A 21548-nucleotide genomic window follows, 5' to 3' on the forward strand; every position below is an offset into this window, starting at 1 on the left:
CTGTCCCCAAGCCCAGCTAGCCCTCAAGTCTATTCTTCTTCCGTTCCATCCCGTGTCCATCATCAGCTCTCACGGGGGTCTCTGTGCTGGTCTCTTGTATAATCACCAAGTGTTTATTACACTTGTATTCATCCTCTTTTTTTTTCCCATTCTCCTCTCCTCCTGCTGAGTAGTCTCGGTATTATAGCCAAAGGAGGGCAAATCAGCAACCCAGAAAGACACCTTCTATCCTGTTTTTAATTTTGCTGAGGAGAATTACTAAAGAATTTCTGCTTGATTGTCTTAACTTGCTTTCATCTCATTGTGAAATGTCTATGTTAGGCTGTAACTTCTCTGTTTCTTCCAAGCTGGTTGAGTTTGCTTAAAACAGATGTTTTGAATTTGCTGGCCTTCTCCCTTATGGCCAGTTTCTGGGATACTATGTTGAGTTTTAGGTGAGGTCATGGTTTCCTGAATTAGGTACATAATTTATCCAGAGAATTAGGTTTTTATTACATTCTTTTCTTCTGAATATAGCATTTGTGTCTATCTCTCTGGAAATTCTACACAAATTACTTAGTTTCTCTGCATCTATCATCACTTTTACTATTTTGGTATTTTACAATACCCAGGTCCAGATTTTCTAGGAGTCAATATTGTTGTGTTGTCACTCTTTGAGTACTCCAAGCAATCTAAGCCCATGTTCATAAAAGATACACTGTTGGTGTATTTCAGAAAGAATCAGAAGATTGTCTATAAAGAGTAAGTTATCTGGATGAGCTTCTCTGTGGAGCCTACTTCTAGATGCTTCATCCAGTTACTTGAGAGACTCTGTGGGGGACTCTGAGCAACACTTGGAAGAGTCCTAGGGCTGGCCCCAGACCTTAGCTCCTGTGTCACACTACCAACAGAACTAGCTGTATCTACTGAAGTCAAAGCACACCAAAGCCAGTAGAATACTGGCTCCCCAGAGTAGCAAGTGCCTATTGCTGAAGTGAACTCATAGTCCAGGACCTTTGTAGCCACAGGCAGTGTCAATTGGAATAAAAGTCATATTAACTGGGTGTTTTCACCTTCCTGTGACATTAGACCTTTTTCATAGGCTTTACCTAGAGGCCGGCCCAAGAACAAGGGCTGTTAGTTCTTAACACAGTGTTAGATTTCACAAGCTCAACACTGTGTTCCAGGACTAAGTCTTGTGCTTAAGCTGGGTGTTAGTGGCTCACACCTGTCATCCCAGCTACTCAGAAGGCAGATTTTCCTGACCGGGCTGGCTTTGAACCATGATCCTCAGATCTCAGACTCCTGAGTATCTAGGATTACATGCGTGAGATCAAATGTTTTGAGAATGACAACATTTTTATATCACAGAACCAAGGTTTATTGAAGTACCAGTGTTTCTAAGCACTAAGGATCTTCTCAATTAATGTTTTTTTTTTTTTTTTCTGAATTACATTTGACCTCTAAGTCAAGTTTTCCTGGCCTTGGTAAACCAATTGTGGATCTACCCTTCCAAGAACTATTTTGCTAGCCCACTTATGCTGGACTGAAATCTTTCATTAATCATTAGGGGAGGGTATTAAACATAATCTTGTGACACTTTGTGATCTTGTTCACTCATATGGACTGGTCATTTGTAAATTGAAAATTTGAATTACAGTACTTTCTCTCATATTTTGTTATCTCATCCTTCATTTTAAGTTGCCTTAAATTTCACTATTGCTTACTGCTAATTCCTGTTTATCAAGGAATTGTGCCTCTGAAATATTATAGGAAATGAGAAATTGACATGGCTTTACAATTACTTTCTATTGGCATGTTGCCTGGGCCTGGTTGACAAGTCTTGACCCTGTTATCTGATGATGTGGGTAACTAGGACATGGGATCCTAGTACCCATACCTCTTGCAGAAGAATAATATCTTTTGGACATATCAGAAAAATTTGGGCATAAACAATAGGAATGCTTCAGAAATATGGAGGAAAAACAGTTTGGAACCAGCGAGTTAAAACAATAAACAGAGCAGCAGAGTAAAATCTCTTACATTTTATATTCTAGTATGTATTCTAAACCCAATTATTTATCTTCCAATTCTATTTATTGGAATAAATAATTATCAATTTATTTGTCAAATTATCAATTAATTCTAATAAGGTTCACAGTGTGAAAGATAAAATCATAACATATAAATATAAAATATATAACTATATATATGAATATAAATATAAAATATATAGCTATATATAATATAATAAAAAGGGCACATGTTTTGCATTGTTCTGTTGTGGTTAGGGTATCAAAGACAACTCTGTTTTAAAGTATTATTGCATTATCTCTCCCTCAGTGTTAGGTAGAGTTAGACCTAAAGCTTTACCATATGTAGACTTACAGCCTGGAGGCAAGAGGAAACTCTGTGATTAAAACATTTCCAATTTAAGGCCTAATAATGAGGAGAAAGATATGGACTTCTCCTGGATCTATGGAAATATTTGGTGATAGAAAGGCAGTAGTGTAAGTTCCTGCCTGGATGGAAGGTAGACAGGCCAGACATTAGGTAACCATGCATATGAACAATTTTTAGCTACTTTTGAAATGGTAGGTATAATAAACAAATATATTTTGTTAAAATAACTCCTAGTTAGAACAGTTATGTCCGGACTGTACATCTCTCTATGATCCCTTGTAATTAAGATTAGTTTTGTTCCAGTAAGACAAACTATGTTGTCAGGGTAGGATATTCTGGTTTGTCTGTTCCAACATGGAAGAAAGATTAAGGGTCAGGTAGACATTTGTGCCGGTAAGACCACATTTGGGAAAATTTAAGCTGCAGAAGTTTAGAAGTAGCTCATAAGCAAGGCTTACTTTGAATCCATTAGCTCCACAAAGCTAACTCAGGTGCTTAAATAAGTACTTGGAAAAGCCATCACCTTAGGACCTAGCTATAAGTGCTTAAAGTATGATCAAATTTAAAATGAAAATGACTTAAAATTGTCATTGACAAAAAATGCAAATGTGAGCAATCGACAGAACAATATAATATTTTTTTCACTATACAAATTATTTTAGGGAAATAAAGTCAATAGTATTGTTAGGAACAATAAGGTTTCCTCGTTATGAATAGGAAGTCAAGGATATAAGATTGTATAAAGATTGCATCATTAACTACTTAAATTTAGAGGATACTACATGATTCAGCAGCACGTATACCCAAATTACAACAATAAAGAGATTAAAATGGCACTTGCAGAAGGATAATATGAAAATTTGTGAAGTATTCCATACTTTTCATTCTTCAGATACAAGAAATGGAAAACAGTTATTAAAAAGTTGATTACAAATTACAAGTGTAACAATATATGCAAGTGTTAGAATTAAACGTTAATTTGACATCAGCGTATTAAATCTTCACCTTAGAAAGGCCTTTACATAGAATAACCTTTAGAAAACTTTTGAAATTGGTTAACATTGTCATTTTATCCCAAAGAAATATACTACTATAAGGACCTAGAAAAAAAGTAATCTTAAATTTTCTATATGGAATGCAATCTGATATGACATATTTATTAATGAATATATGTTATAAAACAATGTTGAATTCAAAGTATACCTAGGAGAGAATGAAATAGATTATGGATATTATGCAAACACAGAATATAGAATATTTTAAAATATACTTTTTTCAGACAAGAACCAGAAATACCTTTAGTTTCTGTACTACTCATTTCAACAGATAAGATCAAATTATTTCTGATTAAAAAATCATAAACTCTGCAGAAATCATTATAGATATACACAAACACTCAAATATATTTTGACATCAAAGTCAGGCAATTCACTTGGAAAAATTCCACGGAATTTTTACAGTAAAACATTGCTGTTATTTGGATTGTAAAAATATTTTGTATGGACACAAAGAATGGACTGGCATTTTGAAGTTTAAGAAACTTAACTGATATCTTAGCTATGCTAAATAATGCTGCAATAAACATAGTTTTTCTGGTAACTTTCGTATGGTCTTGTTTGATGCCCCTCAGTAGATGAATGGATTGGAAAAAAGAATTCTATGGAATGGAATTCTTTATCTCCATGAGAAAGAATGGCATTGCCCCATTTGTTAAGAAATGGAAAGACTTGGAAAAATTTATATTAAGTGAAGTAAGCCAGGCCCAAGGAAACATAAGTCCCATAGTTTCCCTTATTTGCAATAACTAATATATGTCTGAGACAAGCAGAAACGGTCAGATAAGTTGATGTTAGGTGCAATGAACCCCAAGATAAGGATTCAAATGTTTTTTTTTTTCTTTCTTGCGATTGTTTCTAACATATTTATAAGATGATTTCTTTGTTGCTTTGTATGTCCCTCCCCCACCATATAACCCCTGCTTTTATTGTATTTGATGTTGGTATGATTTGTGGAGGGGATGGGAAAAATTGTTTAAGTAGGAATACAGGTTGAAGCACTGCAACAGTGAGATGTACAAGAAGTCATGTTGAAAAATGAACTTTACAACTTTTGTTGGGGGTAGGGGTTGTAGGGGGAGGGGAGTAGGGGGGAGATGGGAAGGAATGGGAAGGGGAAATAAAGGAGGAGGCAACAATGCTTGATAAGAAATGTACTCATTACCTTGCCCATTTAATTGTAACCCCTCTCTATGGTTTTTCACAATAAAAATATAAAACTCAGCAAAAAAAGAAAAAAAAAAAACAAACTTAACCAAACCATTACGACTTAAGAGAACAATTTGTACAGCCTTCCACAATTCAAAGAGATAGTGATACATATTTATCCTTTTGGTAATATCAAAGGCAGTTTCTTCCAAGTTGTTCTTCAGACCTGGTTTGATATAATGGTTCAACAGAAGGAGATCCAGTGTATCATTGCTATCTCTATTCCCAGCATCAAGATGCATGGGAGTCAAGAGGCCTTTAGTTTGGCATTGGTATCTGCATCATGATGAAGTAAGAAAGATGCCACACTGTTTATTATTGCACGAATAATCACTGTACAGGGGTGTCCAACCACTCACACTTATTGCATGAATATCTGTTGCTTGAGCCACCAACTCTTGGACAATATCTAACTATCCACTGTAGGCTTCCCGATGAAGAGGGGTATATTCATCTTCATCCCTAGTATTCACATGAGTGGCCTTTATGGAAAGTAGTCTCCAGACTCTGGTAAGCCGATAATTTTCAGCAGCCCAAAGAAGAAATTTGCTTGGATCCTACTCAAATTTTTTTTTCTTGCAATTCGTCACTTTTTCATTTTGGTCCTTATCTTCATCAGAATTGCCTAACTAGAAACTTTCAGTGACAGTGGGAATAAGGTGTCCATGTATTTCCCCAATAGTTCACATTGGTTGAACTTGTGAGAAAAATACAGTGAATTTTCTGCATCTGCATTTTTTTCATGATGATTTATTTTCTCTTTTTCCATTTTTATTATTCTAAGTAATTCTAACTGGAAAGTAAGGAATTGATGGAGAGCAGAGGAAAGATGTACCTCCGTATTCAAAGGTACAGACTGAAAATGAGGATCAGTGTTGTCCTCATGTGCAGCTTCTTCTAGGAATGAGAAAATAGAAGGTGTCTCAGTGGTAGAGTGGTTGCCTTGCATGTATGAGGCCCTGGGTTCAATTCCTCAGCACACATAAGCAGAAAAATCCCGAAATGGGGCTGAGGCGTAAGTAATAGAGTGCTAGCCTTCAGCTGAAGAGCTGAGGGACAGTGCCCAGGCCAAATGTTCAGGACTGATGACTGACAAAAAAATTAAAAAAGGAATAGTGCTTTCTATATACATGATTTGGGAAATGGCAGAGCAGAAAGTGAAATGATACAACCAAAAATATAAAAGCAAAATAAATTAGGATAATTGTGGAGCAGTCATGTTATCTATGAGAACCATGAAAGAGAGAGGAAGTGAGAGACAGAGAGATGTGCAATGATTTAGCTAGCCACAAAATCCATGCCTCTGATCAACTTATAGTGCATACAGAATTTTATTTTTTAAAAGATAGAAATAGAATTTATGTATTTACTTGAAATTAGTAAATATATTTTTAGTGGCCTACATAAAGAGACATAGATTTGACCAAATTACAGACAAGAATCTAAATCATTGATAATTCTAGCAACAGATCTGACTGAAATCAGCAGCTAGAAAAGGCAGGCCGATTATATCTGTGAGAAAACTTTGTGGAAAATGGTGTCAAGAATTACTTACTGGTGACTCACTTCTACTAGAAGCATGATTCTGAAATATTTTTTGCTGATTCTCAACTATTGCTTTGATCATTATATTCTCCAAGAAGAAAAAGTTAGATTTAATTGATAGCGAAGGACTACTCATACATTTAGACTTCTCATTAAGTACCTTCACTCATCAAAATCACTTGAAGACGACAGACAGGCCTACTTTTTTAGATGAAAACAAAGTGTCTTCAAATAACAAGGAATTTAAGTAGTCATGCAAAGGACTTCTATTTTACTGCATTATACATTTTTTTTCTAATGATGGGTAACAAAAAATAATGGATCCATTAGAAGTCTCTTAAAGCTCATATGTTCAATTGTTAGTTCTCTCATACTATATCATGGCATTTTTTGTGTATGGTCTTAAGAAGAAATTTAAATTACTAACTTGAATTTCTGAGAGGACAATGTCATCACTGTACATCTTTGTTCTATACTCCGTTTTAAATTACTATGTAAGTATGTGCATTAGATAAATATAGAGGAAAAAGTAGAAGCCACACTGGTGGCTCATGCCATTAATCCTAGCTAATTAGAAAGATGAAATCTGAGGATGTGATTTGAAACCAGACCAAGTAAAAAAAGTCCATTAGATTCTGTTTTGAAACTAACCAGCAAAAGCTAGAAATGGAGCTGTATTCTAAGCAGTAAAATGCTAGCCTTGAGAAAACTAAAAGAATAAAAACTAAATACTGAGATACAGCCAGACCCTGACTTCAAGCCCTATTATTACTACCAAACAAACGAATGAATTAATTAGTTAATTAATTAATTAAAATACATTAAGTGGTCACATGTGGAGAGGCAGGTAAAATGTAACACCCGGGGTGACTGGAGTATGTATATTTTTGTAATAAGGCAAATTATCATTTGTACTAATCACTAATATTATATTTGAAATTTTTTGTATAATAAACCCTGAATTTAGCATGCATTTATAGGTGTGTGTACATGTGTGCATGTGTGTATGTTTATATGTTTGCATGTTCTGTTGCAATGTTGCTTGCCAATGTGGACAGGGTGAGGCTGAAAAGAGCTAACTGTGTTGCAATTGTTTTATTTATCAGTGTTCTGTTATGTCATTTCAGTGGAACCACCATCTGTACATTTTATTTGTCAAATAATAATATCTTCATAATCAAAGCATTTACAGCATTCAGTTAGATAAAGGACTGCTTTCAGCTCTTATTATATATTAGGTAAGAAGATACAGACCTAATTAGGTAGTAAGTTATTACTGTAAGATGACTGTAAGTACAAAACATGTATTTTCCCTCTTAAATTTGTTATACTTTTAAGATATACTCATGGAGTGAGTTTGACCAACAAACATAAAGGTATAACATAACTCTCTGGTTATTCCTGGGAACCACAAGGTAGATAAACTCTTTCCAGATTTCTGTTGAAAAAAAATCTTTCTTTGTAAGATCATATCTATTCTCACTAAGAGATAATCTCATATTTATTACATTTGAATATCCCATCATATTGACTGAAAATCGGTATTGGAGTTATGCTTGTTAGATATTTCTCTCAAAAACAAATAAACACGGGGCTGGGAAGGTGGCTCAGTGGTAGAGTGCTTGCCTTGCATGCCTGAGGCCCTGGGTTTGATTCCTCAGCACCACATAAGCAAAAAGAAAAAAGCCGGAAGTGGCACTGTGGCTAAAGTGGTAGAGTGCTAGCCTTGAGCTGAAGAGCTGAAGGACAGCACCCATGCTGTGTTCAGGACCCACGACGAAACCCCTCCCCCCAAAAAAGCCTGTGCCATCTCCAGATTGTGGATATATTTGAAGTTGTTTTGTACATTCAAAGTGATCTTCACTAATGGTTCTTTTGTAGGAGTAACTACATCAACTTTACAAATAAGGCTTTTTGAATATCTTTTCCAATATAAGTAACATCCCAGAGAAAGTCTTTCTGAATTTCTGAAAGACTTTGAATATTTTATTATTATTTCAGTTCATTGACTATAGAGCTTTCATCGTATTTGATGTCGGTATAATTTGTGGATGGGAAGGGGAAAATCAAATCATTTAAATAGGGATACAGTTGGACCCATTGCAACAATGAGATGTACAAGTCATTATGTCGAAAACAAACTTTACAACTTTCAAGCGGGGTGGGGGGGGCGGAAGTTGGGAAGGGATGGGAAGGGGAAACAAAGGAGGAGGCTAAAATGCTTGATAAGAAATGTACTCATTATCTTGCCCATGTAATTGTAACTCCTCTGTACAGTATTTTCACAATAAAATAAAAATAGAAAATAAAATAAAACAGACATTTCTGAAATAAATATTGTTAAGATCTGAAAATGTAAGTGGGTTTATAGGCTTTTTATGCATCATTTTATAAAAAGCCAGTTTTTATGAAACTAAATGAAATAGAATAAAAGAATGTAAGTGAATGGGTAAGCTAATTATTTATATAACTTTGTTTTCTATTAACACAGTTTACTGAATGTAGATGATGCAGTTAAATTATTTCCTTGGTGTCTCTGTACTTCAGTTAGTTTTTGAATCTTTTTAGTTATGACTGAATTTGTAATAAATAAAGGTCTTTTAAAAGGATTAAGATTAATCTTGTGTTTTGTGTCCTACTCCCAAGAAAATGACTGATTTTCAATTGTTAATAGTTTATAATTTAAACTTCAGTATCATAAGATTTTTTTTAATGCAGTAGTATTTATGTCTTTTTAAACCAATTGTATTCACAAGTTGGAGAGTCTTTAATTCATGCTTAGGTCTTGGTGTCTGTGATTTTTAACCTGTTGTTCCTAACAATGATAGGTCTGACTGCATTTTTGGGTATATGAAAGGAAAAATATTTATCTGGGGTCAAGTTGACATTTTATCAGTCTTGCTTTAATAGCATTTAAAAGTAGTACATTTTTCTCAAAATGTTGGATAAAAAAAGCACTCAAAATATTTCTTATGGTAAACAACTTAGGTGAGCTACAATGTGGAAATCACTGGTCCATAAGACCTACAATCTGTTTCCATCAGGAATTGCGGAGATCATTTTTTCAGTAAGATTGTTTTAAACAGAGATGGGGTCCCCAGGCAGTGCAGTGTTGAGTCATGGGATAGAATATGGTTTCTACTATTTTGATCCAGAAATCAAGAATGTTATAATTTACCAGTTTCTTTCACCAGGGAGGTATAAATGATTATGAACTTGGAGTTTTCATATTACAGTTACCTATTTTCTAACAAAGAAATATTATTACAGGGTACACAATAATTCTGGGAAATTTTTCTAGAATTATTAGATTAAGTACTGGTGATAAAATAGAATGAAGTTAGGAGATGGGCCTCATGCTAACAATTACAATGTGTGCAAAGTTGTACTAGTAATTACAACTCTGAAGATGTGAATATCATCATCTGACAATTAAAAAGGGAAGTAGTTCCCCTTTATGGGATTATTGTGAGGACTAAATTAGATACCATATGTAAAGTACTTGGAAAAACAATCAGAATTTGATACATTCTTCCTGTTATTTTATCATGTGATGAATTCTAACATTTTTACTGTGATTTTTATATTTTGTATCTTTATGATGTGCAGTTTGATGTATTGATATTCATTGTGTTGGTCACTTTTCTGTCATTATGAGGGAAAAACCTGCAAAGAAAATTTCTGAGAAGGAAACTATTATATTGACTCATGGTTTGAGAGAATGCAGTTTAAGATCAGATGTATCCATTGTTTTTAATTATATTTTTATTATATTAAATAGCTGTACAAAGGAATTTTCATTCAACAAATCAGTTTATAAGTACAGTGGGTCTTTACTTAACTTTCCCACACCCTTCAAAAACTCACCCCACTTTAGTTTTTTCTGGTTTCATACTATCTGCATTGTATATTATGCCCTCACTCTCTTCCTCCAAGTCTCTTTATACCTTCCCTTTGACTTCCCCTCACATCTTCCTAACGATAGTTTCCTGGTATTCATTTTGATGGATTAAAAGTTCAATTTTATAAGAAATTACACCTTTGAAATACTCCTCTGAAAATAGCATGCATTGGTTAATACTGTTGTGTAAACTTGCATAAAGTGTTACCTATTAGATCTATCCATTTCTTTGCAAATAATGCAACGGTCTTCATAATGGATGGGTGCAATCCAATTGTGTATATATGCCACACTTTCTCCAACCATCCCTTCCCCAAAGGGCATCTGGACTGTTTCCATAAGTTGGAGATGGTGAATAGTGCAGCAGTGAACATGGTTGTGAAAGTGATTTTACTGTAACCTTTTGGAAAAATTCACCACTATCTTTCTGGAAGCAATCTTCTTGTCAATTTTTCAGAATAAGCACATCCATCCCTTCATCCCATCACAACGTTTTTCAAGTCCTCAAAAACACACTATCCAGTACAGTTCTCAATAAGCTAAAACCACACTGTGCTCACATTCCTTCAATACATTTTTTCATAATTGTACATATAATTTATTGAGAACCGTCTGTAATTCCCTAATGTGGGAATGAGGGACATGACAATATAGTAAAAGTAAGAAAAATGCAATTTAATTAGCTATTATCTTATTTAAAATCTTTTTCAGCTCTAACTCATAGCCTCACTTACTATTATTTTAATCTTTAATGAATTATTTCATCTATCTCCTAAATTATAACAGGTTTGTTAAACACAAAAGCAAACAGTGTGGTTTGATTTTGACACTCATATGTGAGGATCCACAATATGGGCAAATAGATAGATTGGAATTAATAGCCATTATCCATATTGTTAAAGTAAAGATGGCTTTCCCAAACTGATTATCTCAATTCATATTCCCTTCAACAATAAGGAACATGTAACAATTCCTTTGTTTTGCTCCTTATTAACTTTGTTTCCAATTTATTTTATAACGAAGGAACATTTTTCATAAATCTACTGTATATACAAAAATATGTTAAAATATTTCTATCTGTATGCATTGAAATATACATACACACATATATTACACAGGTTATAATGATAATTTATAACTTCTGTAATTATACAATTTACTAAATTATTTAAAAAATCAATAGCTTATGCCTGGTATCTTAGTTACTTGGGAGGCTAAGATTAAGGATCATGGTTTGAAGCCATCCTGGGCAAGAAAGTCCATGAGCGTCTTATCTCCAAACAACCAACAGGAAATCAGAATTGGAACTGTGACTCAAAGTAGTAGAGTGGTAGCCTTGAGAGAAAAAGCTCAGGAATATCACCCAGGCTCTTAGTTCAAGAACTACAATCAACCCCCAAAAATCTAATTTACACCTGTGTAAATAGAATATTTCGATCACACATATGCATATCCATGCTCATTTGCAAGTTAACTCTGTTATGTCTGGAGTACCACATTGTTGGGAGCTGACAGTAAAGCTCAAAAAGTCTTCTTGACCTCTGTGGTTGCTTGAAGGCATGTACAAGGAACTAGCTTACTTGACAAACAGCAGGTGACCGGTATTGTTTTACTTCCTGCCACTTTGAGGGCACCACCTGGTCCTCCCAGTTGGTCGAGCCCTGCACTTGCTTCAGCTGCTCCAGCTGCTGGTTCTGCCTTTGCAGGTGCTGCTTTAGGGCCTCCATCTCAGAGCTCTGCCCCTCATTGGAGGCTATGTGCTGCTCACAGGTGGCTCTGAGCTCCTGCAGCTGGGCCAGGGACTGCTACTGCCAATCCTGCAGTTCCCAAGCCACTTGGCTCTCTCTCTCAGCCACCTCTTTCCATTCCTTTATCTTCTCCTCTGAACAGTCCAGCTGTTCCCGCAGATGTTTCTTTACCTGCTGCTCTGTGCCCAGGATGCTGGCGAGCTCCTCCTTCTCACTGTGGAGAGCGTCTTGCGTCAGGGCCAGCAGTGCTTCCAGCTGTGTGTTGCACATACATGAGCATCTTGGGGTCTTGGGGATCTCAGGCCGATCCTTGGCCTTCTCCTCCAGTCTCGGCAGTTGCTCCTGCTGCTCCACGTTCTGGAGGTGAAGCCTCTGGTTTTCCTGGATCCGGATGTGAAGTTGTTCCTCCAGGTTTTTAAAGTCCATCTGCATGTGGTAGGCCTGGGCCTGTAGCTGCAGCTCAGTCTGAGATTGTCCCACGGGGGACTGTGTCTCTGCAAGCTTCCTTCTCAGTTACCCCAGCTCATTATCTATGTACCTGCCTTGCCCCTCACATTCTCCTCTGTCAGTTGGTTCACCTGCTTGGTCAGCCACTGGGCGTCCTCCTTCTGCACTGACCTCTCAATGCTCAAGTCCTCTGTGAATGTGTCTTGTTCCAGATTCGCTGTGGTCACTTGCCAGAACAGGTTGTCCAGTCATCTCTTCAGTACCTCACACCCCACCAGATCTTGATGGAACTTGCAGATTCTCTTCTTCTTGTTGCTCCTCTGTGTCCAGAGCACATCCAGCTTCTCCTGCAACCCTGTGTTCACTTCCTCCAGGTCATCAAAACTTCTGGTCTTTTCCTTGAGCTGAAGGGTAACATCATTCAGCTGTTCAAAGAACATTTCAGTCTCCTTCTCTGCATTAGTGACCACAGAAGCCACAATCTCCACGTGCCACTTTGTGGCCTATAGGCAGTTGGTGAGAGCTTCTTGCTCCATTTCTCTGTCATTGGCTGTCTGCCACACGTGGGCTGGTGCAGACTGTAAATCGATTTCTGCCAAAGCTGACCTCTGTATGGGTGGCTTGTGGTTCTCTAGCTCTGTTTTCGGTGCTTCCTGCACATGGGCTACCTTCTCCCTCTTTTTCTCCAGTCAATCTTGCAGGTCTGTCTTGCAGGTCTGTCTTTTCCTGCTTCAGTGGTTGGATCTTGGCACAGAGCACCTGGTTTCTTATTTGCTGCAGTCCCGGGCGGGTACTATGTGTCAGTAGCACCTCTGCAGATCCGTGGTAGTATGGGGACTCTTGAAAATCTGGACCCTAATGGCTGTGACTATGTCCAAAGGCAGGGGAGGCCCACACTCAGCATCATATTTGGCCAGAAGCTCCGTAGAATCATGCTCCCTAGTGGTGATTGTCTTAGAGATCCCTCCCTTTTTCATGTTCTTGGTTTTCTTGAATGTTGAAGGTCTGTCAGGAGGTTTCTTCAGCTGGTGTTCTGGCAGTAGTTTCTTGCCCGCAGCTCTCTCAAGTAGTCTTGTTGTTTCAGACATCTGAGCACTGGTACGGGAAAGATGGGATGGCCACGTTCCCAGGCTCTGGGAAACCATCTATTCTCCCTCTCACTGACTACGACGTCAATTCCCCTACTCTACTGCAAAGTCGCCTCAAGACTCTTGCTCACCACTCAGCCACCTCTACCTTCCTCAACTGCTGGTAGTGTTGTCAACCAACAGAGGGAATCCTGGTGCTACAAGGTGGATAGTGGGCATGGCCATCATTCTTGTATCCCATTGGTCAGAAAGAACCATGAAAAAATGGAGGTGTGGCCAGAATCCTGTGATGCAGGCAGCATGGGAGGAGTCAAATGACAGCGGCTCCCCCAGCCCCTTTCCCAGGAAATTCTGTCCAATTCACTTGGGGACAAGAGGGTAACCTGCTTTAGCTGGATGGCTGCACAGATTGTTGTGTATGTCTGTTTGTAGCTAGTCCCCGACCTTGAACTAAGGATCTGGGCACAGTCAGTGAGCTGTTTTGCGCAAGACTAGCCCTCTACTACAGGAGCCACATGGCTATGCTTCTGACTTTGTTGGCACTGAAGTTGGACAGGGGTCTTAACAATTTCCTGCCTAGGTGACTTTGACCATAGTCCTCTTTCACAGCCTTGTAAGTATCATGGAGGACTGCTGAGAACCACTGGTGTCTGCCTAATCATTGGTCTTCCTGATGTTTGGGCACAGACCAGTGAGTTGCCTATCCTCGTGTTGAAGTGGTGGGAGCTGGAGCCCACAGTTGGAATTCTTGTCCTGCCACCTCCAAATGGCAGAAGATCCTAAGAAACTCATTCCTATCCATATGAATACCTATCTGTATGAATACCAATGGAATGTGAAGTATGTCATGATTGAATGGGAAGTTCTTGAATGATTCTAGGATAAAATTATACACAATTATATTTTATGACAGTGATAGATTTTGATTAATACTTTATTAAACAAATGCATTCCTTAAATGGAAGCATAATGAAATGCCTAACAATTGGTGTCACATGATATAGAGATGCCATTTTTTCTGCCAGGACTGGGATTGGAACTCATGGGCTGGGTAACTCTATTGCACTGTGTGGGAAGGAGAAGCTCACCTCTTTGAAGTGAAGAAATTCAAGTCTGTTCTTTAGGCCTGATTTCGATCCTCAGCACTAGAAATCATCCTATTCATGTACATTTTAAATATATGATTTTTATTTCATACATAGGTAGACTCTATATTGCATTCAGTTTATTTATTCATTTTATTTTTTGTTTCATTCATGTATTGACCATTTATTTTATTTACTATTATGACACATAGAACATTGATTACATTGATTACATAGGATTATATGTCTGCATATATATTCCACTTTATACCTGACACCCAGGACTTTCACAGAAAAGGAAAACATGTGTCACCATCAGCTTCTTACTCCATGATTCATTTTTTGGGAGTGCAGGACCAAATTCATGAATGGGTGAGGGTGAGCATGCCATCCTGGGTCAAATTGAGCTGACAGGCAGTTCCTAGGACCTGAGATTGAGTCCCAGGGGTTGAGAAAACAAGAACAGATTGAAAGATGGTAGCATGCTAATAAGTATATATCTTTATAGAGTGCCAGAGATGTCTATCTATCATTCTGTTTTATAAACTACATTCCTACAAATTCTGGGGTATTTAATATGTCTCCATGTAATTAATGTTATTGTTTTCATCTTTAATAAAACTTTACTTGAATCAATGGCATGAAAATATTGTGTCCCTGTAAGATATAGTATTCTTTTAATGCCTCATAAGACCTATCAGCCTACTTAAAACATGATGTTTAATTTTATATGAGTATCATTCACGAGTAACACATTGAATTCTGACATTGATAACATTACATCATTATTCCTATGGATGAGACCTAGTTTCTTTGGATATCCCGCCATCTTGAAGTGGAATGTCTGGGATTTGAAATCTAGGCCTATGTTTCTCTGTGGGACTATGGCTTCCCCAATAGCCCGCAATTAAAAAAAAATTATTTAGCTCCCTGGTTTGCAATTCATGCCATTTTTTCTTCCATTCCTGGGATTCGAACTCAAAGTCTGGATAAATATATGGGAGAAGGGGAATCTTACCATGTTTGAAGACAAGAAAGTCAGGCCTGTTCTCTAGGCCTGAATTCAAGCCTCACTCCTGGAAAACATACACCTTATATATATTTTAAAGTTAGGATTTATACTTTCATACAGATATTCAGTCCATATCGTTTTTGGTGTGGTTATTCATTTTATTTATTGTTTTATTCATTTATTTACCATTTATTTATTGACTCTGATGACACCTTTACCATTTATTACATTGTTTACATCCTATCACACAGCATCCAGATTTGTAGATATGATATCCATCATGCCTGACACTCAGGACTCTCCCAGAAAAGGAAAACATGTGTCATACTCGGCTTCTTACTCCAAGATAAATTTTTGGCAGTGCTGGGATCTGAACTCAGGGCCTAGCAAGCCCAATTCATGAATGGGTGAGGGTGAGCACAGTAGCCTTTAGCCAATGAAGCTGTCAGGTGGTTCCCAGGTGCTGAAATCCAGCCCCAGGTTTGGCCAAAACAGTGATACATGGATAGGCAGATGGTGGTATACCAATAAATATATATTGGTAGAGAGTGCCAGAGCTGTTTATGATTGAATGACACCTACTACATTCTTACCAACTCTTAGGCATTTATTATACCACCATTGAAGGTATATTATTCACTCCATGCTTAATATACTATTAATTATAATCAATCAGAGTTTCTAGGATTATTGCATCCAATTTTAGACTATATCGATGCACAAACTACTATTTCAATTGGTATTCCTATGCATAGGAAGGACTCTCTTGTGATCTCTTGCCAATGGTAGGAGTCAGGACTGGGATGTGAAACCCGGGCCAATGTTGACAGGTTGGCCAGTGGCTTCCCTGATAGCCTGCCAGCCTTTAGCACTTGCAGGTCATGTCCACTTTGCAGTCTTGTCATTCAGACCCACAGTGTAAAGAAAAAAACGTAAACCACCCAGCCCTCTGAAGCATGCCACTTTTTGTAGTATCCTACTTTTTTTTTTCTTCCTGCAAACCCTCAGGGCCTAGGATCCCAGGACTGGCTATGGATCCAGAGAGTGCACCCAAGCCTAGGGTGATGGAAGCTGAGTCAGAGAAGCCACGACCTGAGTTCAAGCCCTATGGTTGGGAAAATAAAGCATAAATTGAAAAATAATTAATTATTTAACTAAATTAAAAAGAAATAAAGCTCTCTGGTTTAGAATTTCTGCCGGTTTTCTTCCCTAGCCTGGGATTTGAAATCAGGGTCTTGGAAAATCTGTAGCAATGTGAGGGAAGGTGCAGAGTTGCCACTACTTGAGTTCAAACCCCACGCCAAGCCAAAAATTGAAAAAAAAATTAAGTCACTGAACTCAGCAGGAGGAGTATTTGTGGAGATGGGAGGGAAGTGATGGTAGGAGGAAAATAAAGGAGGAGGCAACAATGCTCAATAGGAAATGAACTTATTACCTTGCTCATGTAACTGTGATCCCTTTGTACAACATTTTTTTTTGGGGGGGGGTCCGGTCGCGGGGCCTGAACTCTGGTCCTGGGCACTGTCCCTCAGCTCCTCAGCTCAAGGCTAGCACTCTACCACTTGAGCCACAGTGCCACTTCCCGCTTTTTTCTTTTTGCTTATGTGGTGCTGAGGAATCGAGCTCAGGGCCTCAGGAATACAAGGCAAGCGCTCTACCACTGAGCTAACTTCCCAGCCCCTCTGTACAACATTTTTGCAATAAAAAACGTACACAAAAAGGAAAAAAAAATATTGCTCAGAGAAGCACTATGGGGTAAGGTAAGGCTGTCTGAAAAGCTGTAAAAAAATTCTACACTGCTTTTTTTTTTAATGTTCTGTATGGAACTGAATGAACATAACAGCTTTCATTAAAAAAATTAAGCCACTGTCTTGCAACTGGAGACAGTATTTCGGCAATTGCTGTGATCTGATATCACCGTTCAGGTAACTCTTTTGCACCATGGGTAAAGGCGAAGCTCATTGTACTTGCGAAAAACAAATTCAGGCTAGAGTTCCCAGGGCCCAAATGAACGCCCTGCAATGGAAAAAAATATTTCTATACATGTGTAATATATGATACATACTTACATATGTATGTTTATTACATATTTTGATTTTTATCATTGTTTTTGTATTTTATTTTTTATTTGATACATTTATTTATTGTTTGTTGTATTTTGCATTATTTTCATTTGCTTTTTTTGGGGGGGGTCCGATCGTGAGGCCTGAACACTGGGCCTGGGCGCTGTCCCTCAGCTCATCAGCTGAAGGCTAGCACTCTACCACTTGATCCAAAGCGCCGCTCCTGGCTTTTTTTTCTTTTTGCTCATGTGGTGCTGAAGAATCGAACACAAGGCCTCATGCATGCAAGGCAAGCGTGCTACCACTGAGCCACCTCCCTAGTCCCTGTATTTAGTATTATTATACATATAATATTTAGCACACGTTTTACATTTATTATAAAACATACAATAATTTAGGTCATTGGCTCATTTTCATTTATACTTTATTAAGTGTTGAAAAATGACACATAATTAAATGGAAGCATTTGTCACAGTCTTCACATGTTTAGAGTCTCTCTCACAGATGAGCTTTGTCTTCTTTATCTTTGGACACCTTCCTGTAGAGATTTTAAATGATTTATACTCAGAAGCCTTTTCTTGAGGATAGGCAAGTTGAGGGCTAAAATTGTAAGGGTAGGGATAGAAATGTGACTTAGTGGTAAGGAGCTTGCTCAGCATGTATGAAGGTCATGGTTTGAATGCTCAGTGCCACATAATCAGAAAAACCCAGACGCTGTGGAGTGGCTCGAGTGGTAGGGCTCTATTCTTGAGAAAAAGAATCTCAGAAACAGTACCCCGGACCTAATATCAAGCCCCTGGACTATCAAAAATAATAGGCCAGATGCTGGTGGCTCACACCTGGAAAACTAGCTTCTCAGGAGACTGAGAGCTGAAGACCACAGTTCAAAGACAGGCTAGGCAAGGAAAGCCTGTTAGACTCTTATCTCCAATGAACCACCAAAAGACACTGTGTCTAAACGAGTACTGTTTGCCTTGAGCTGAAGGTCTCAGGGACAGTGCCCAGGCTTGAGTTTGAGACATACAACTGGAAAAAAATGAGGGTTAATCAAAGTACTTTTCCTATTTGCTAATTAAGAGAACATTCTCTGGAAAATGAACTCTGATGTACACCAGAATTGGAGTCAGAGCTCAAGGTTCAAGTTTAGTAGATCCATATGCCCAGCCTCTCAGACTCTAGCATTATAACCTTGTGTGCTACAAGGTTCTGAAAGTTCCAATGTTGAAAGGGTTAATATGCTCCACAAGCCCTTTGTGATAAGCAGTTGACTTGTACTGACAATGTCATTACAGTTCTGAACCTAGCAGAGAATCAGTAGCTCATGCCTGTCACCCTGGTTTAGGAGGCTGAGGTCTCAGGATCACAGGGTAAAACCAGCAGAGTAGGAAAGTCTATGACACTCTGACTTCCATTTCTGAAAGGTCAGATATTCAAGTTTCCTGGGTTTCCCTTGGTGATGAGAAGTTACTTGCACTCTAAATATTCTTAGAGTTCTCAAGGTACAGAAGCAGGAAAGAAACATTATTGACCCATCCTGGGTTCAAATGACGTTCTAAGGAGCCCCAGCCTTGTTAGCAGGAAGAACTCCATTATAACACTGTATTTGAAGGACAGAATATAGTTGCAAAAGCCAGGCTAGGTGAAGAGACCAAGGCCTACAGGATTTGGAGGCAGAATATACACACTCAACAGGGTAGTCAGCTGCAAAACCACTTCATTCATTCCAGGCAGAGCCAACAACTGGGGGGGGGGATCTTCAAACATTTGTTAGAGTTACACCAGGGTCAGCCTTTTCTCAGCCTCTTCAATGACTAATTAACCTTCCTTCCTCAAGTGAAGGGAACCACAAGCTGTCTTTAGGTTATGAACAGAGAGCCAGTTTAGTGTGTGTGTGGCGGGTGGCGGGGGAGGGGAGGAACATAGTTGAAAAACCTGATCTCTGGTCTTAAGGGGTGGGTTTTTCACTCTTCCTCTGTCAGATTTGAAGGCCCTTCTTCTACCTCGGCGATTCCATTCTCTTTCCTTCATTCTGCACATCATTAATGCCAATCCTGAGTCCAAGGAGAGGCAGGGTCATTTCTGTTCTCTCTCCAAGCACCTTAGTTAGAACCTGGCTCTTCCCTCCTGGCTCTGGGGCCCTCAGCTGCCTGAGACGTGGGACAGAGACAGTCTTTGTGCTCTGTGATTATGTGAATGTTATGCTGGTATCCTGGCACAATGCAGAAGACCTCATGACTGCTAATTTTTCCCTTCTTCCCTCCTGACATCCAAGACCATATTCATCTATCATCTTTGTATCTATCTATCTGGCTGTCTATCTATCTGGGTGTCTATCTATCTGGGTGTCTATCTATCTGGCTATCTATCTAAATATCTATCTATCTGTCTGTCTGTCTGTCTGTCTGTCTGTCTGTCTATCTACCTACCCACCTACCTACCTACCTACCTACCTACCTACCTACCTACCTACCTACCTACCTACCTACCTCTTTGTCAGTTTTTCAGCTGATCTCAAGGCCTGGACACTGTCTCTAGCACTCTACTGCTTGAGCCACAGCATCAATTCTGGTTTTTTCTGTGTATGTGCTACTGAGAAATCAAACCCACGGCTTCTTGCATGCTAGGCAAACATTCTCTTACTAATCCACATTCCCAGCCCCCTCATATTTTTCTTAATGTTAGTTTTTACATAAGTAGGCTGCCAGTTTTCTCCCCAAGTTAATTTTTTCTGAATACCGGTTACTTCTAAGAAACCTGATCTTCTCTTCCCCTGCCTGATTTGTGATTGTTCCTGCGTTGGCCTCACATTAAAATGTAAATAAACACTGCAGAAAGCCTAAGTGTGCATCATATAAGGACACAGGCCTGGAACCGTGGAAGAGAAAAGCAATGGGCCTGAAATGAAGATAATGTTATAGTAGTATGTGAAATGGGCTTCTCTGAAAAATAAATAAGTAGATAAAAGTAGAAGCATTGCATATGGTCTGTTTGCACTCAGGGAGGTAATTCACACATAAGTAGATAAGGCACAGATACATAACTTGGCCTTCTCTTTGAACTTTTTTTGTGGTCATCCCAGGGCTTAAACACAGGGCCCAATGCCATCCTGGGATGTTTGACTCAAGGCTGGGGCTCCACCACTGCCACAGCTCCACTTCCAGCCATCTGGTCAATAATTGGACTTAAGCGCCTCCCAGGCTTTCCTGCTTGCTCTGGCCAGTATCTCCTGCTTGGCTTTCTCTTTCAAAGCTAGAGCTCTACCCTCTGGGAAACTGCTCCACTTCTGGTTTTCTGGTGATGTATTGGAGAATAGAGGCTCACAGACTTCCTGCTCAGGCTGGCTTTGGACGGAGATCTCCTAAAGAGGATTCAAGCAACTTTCCTCAGGGATTCGTCAAGGAACTGCTCCACACAAACTTTTAGTCTAAATCTTGAGAGGTACTAGAGAAAAACAGAAACAGGAAGATGCTTCTAGTGTGTTGTAGATAATCAAGGTTGGAGACACAAAACATTCATAATTATTTGGTCATTTTATAGGCAAAAGGAGCACTGCAGACTGCATGAGGATCGCTCCAGCTTTTGATCCACTCATCCTGAGAGTAAATTTACTGCATGGCATGTCCTCTGGACATTTACTCCCAAATCCTGGGAAACTTATTTCTCACTTTTGCCTGTAAAGCTGTGACCAGAGGAGAAGATAAGGAGAGAAATCGTTCTCAGAGAGAGCAGCTATAAAGAACATTAGGTAGTTTACTTATAAATTCGAACCATTTAAATGACCATGTTAAAAAGTCAGATTGTCCAGAATAAAAAAAGAAGAAAGAAAGAAAAGGAGGTGCCAGTGGCTGCTGACTGTAATTTCAGCTCTGAGGAGGCTGAGGTGTAGAGAACCTTAGTTTGAATCCAGCCAGTATTGAAAAGTCCATGACACTGTTATTTCTAAGAGATCACAGAAAAGCCCAGATGTGGGGCTGTGACAGAAGGTTAATGCAATACCGTTGAGCAAAAGCAGC

At 38.5% G+C, this 21548-nt stretch overlaps 1 pseudogene; it reads left to right on the top strand.

Annotated features, from left to right (window-relative positions):
* The first annotated feature begins 3164 nt into the window (after positions 1-3164).
* On the top strand, positions 3165-3264 carry LOC138831399 (U6 spliceosomal RNA; annotated as a pseudogene).
* Positions 3265-21548: the final 18284 nt, after the last annotated feature.

This window comes from Dipodomys merriami, unplaced genomic scaffold, assembly GCF_024711535.1.
Source record: "Dipodomys merriami isolate MVZ:Mamm:240054 unplaced genomic scaffold, mDipMer1.0.p SCAF_1948, whole genome shotgun sequence".
Classification (NCBI taxonomy): Eukaryota; Metazoa; Chordata; class Mammalia; order Rodentia; family Heteromyidae; genus Dipodomys; species Dipodomys merriami.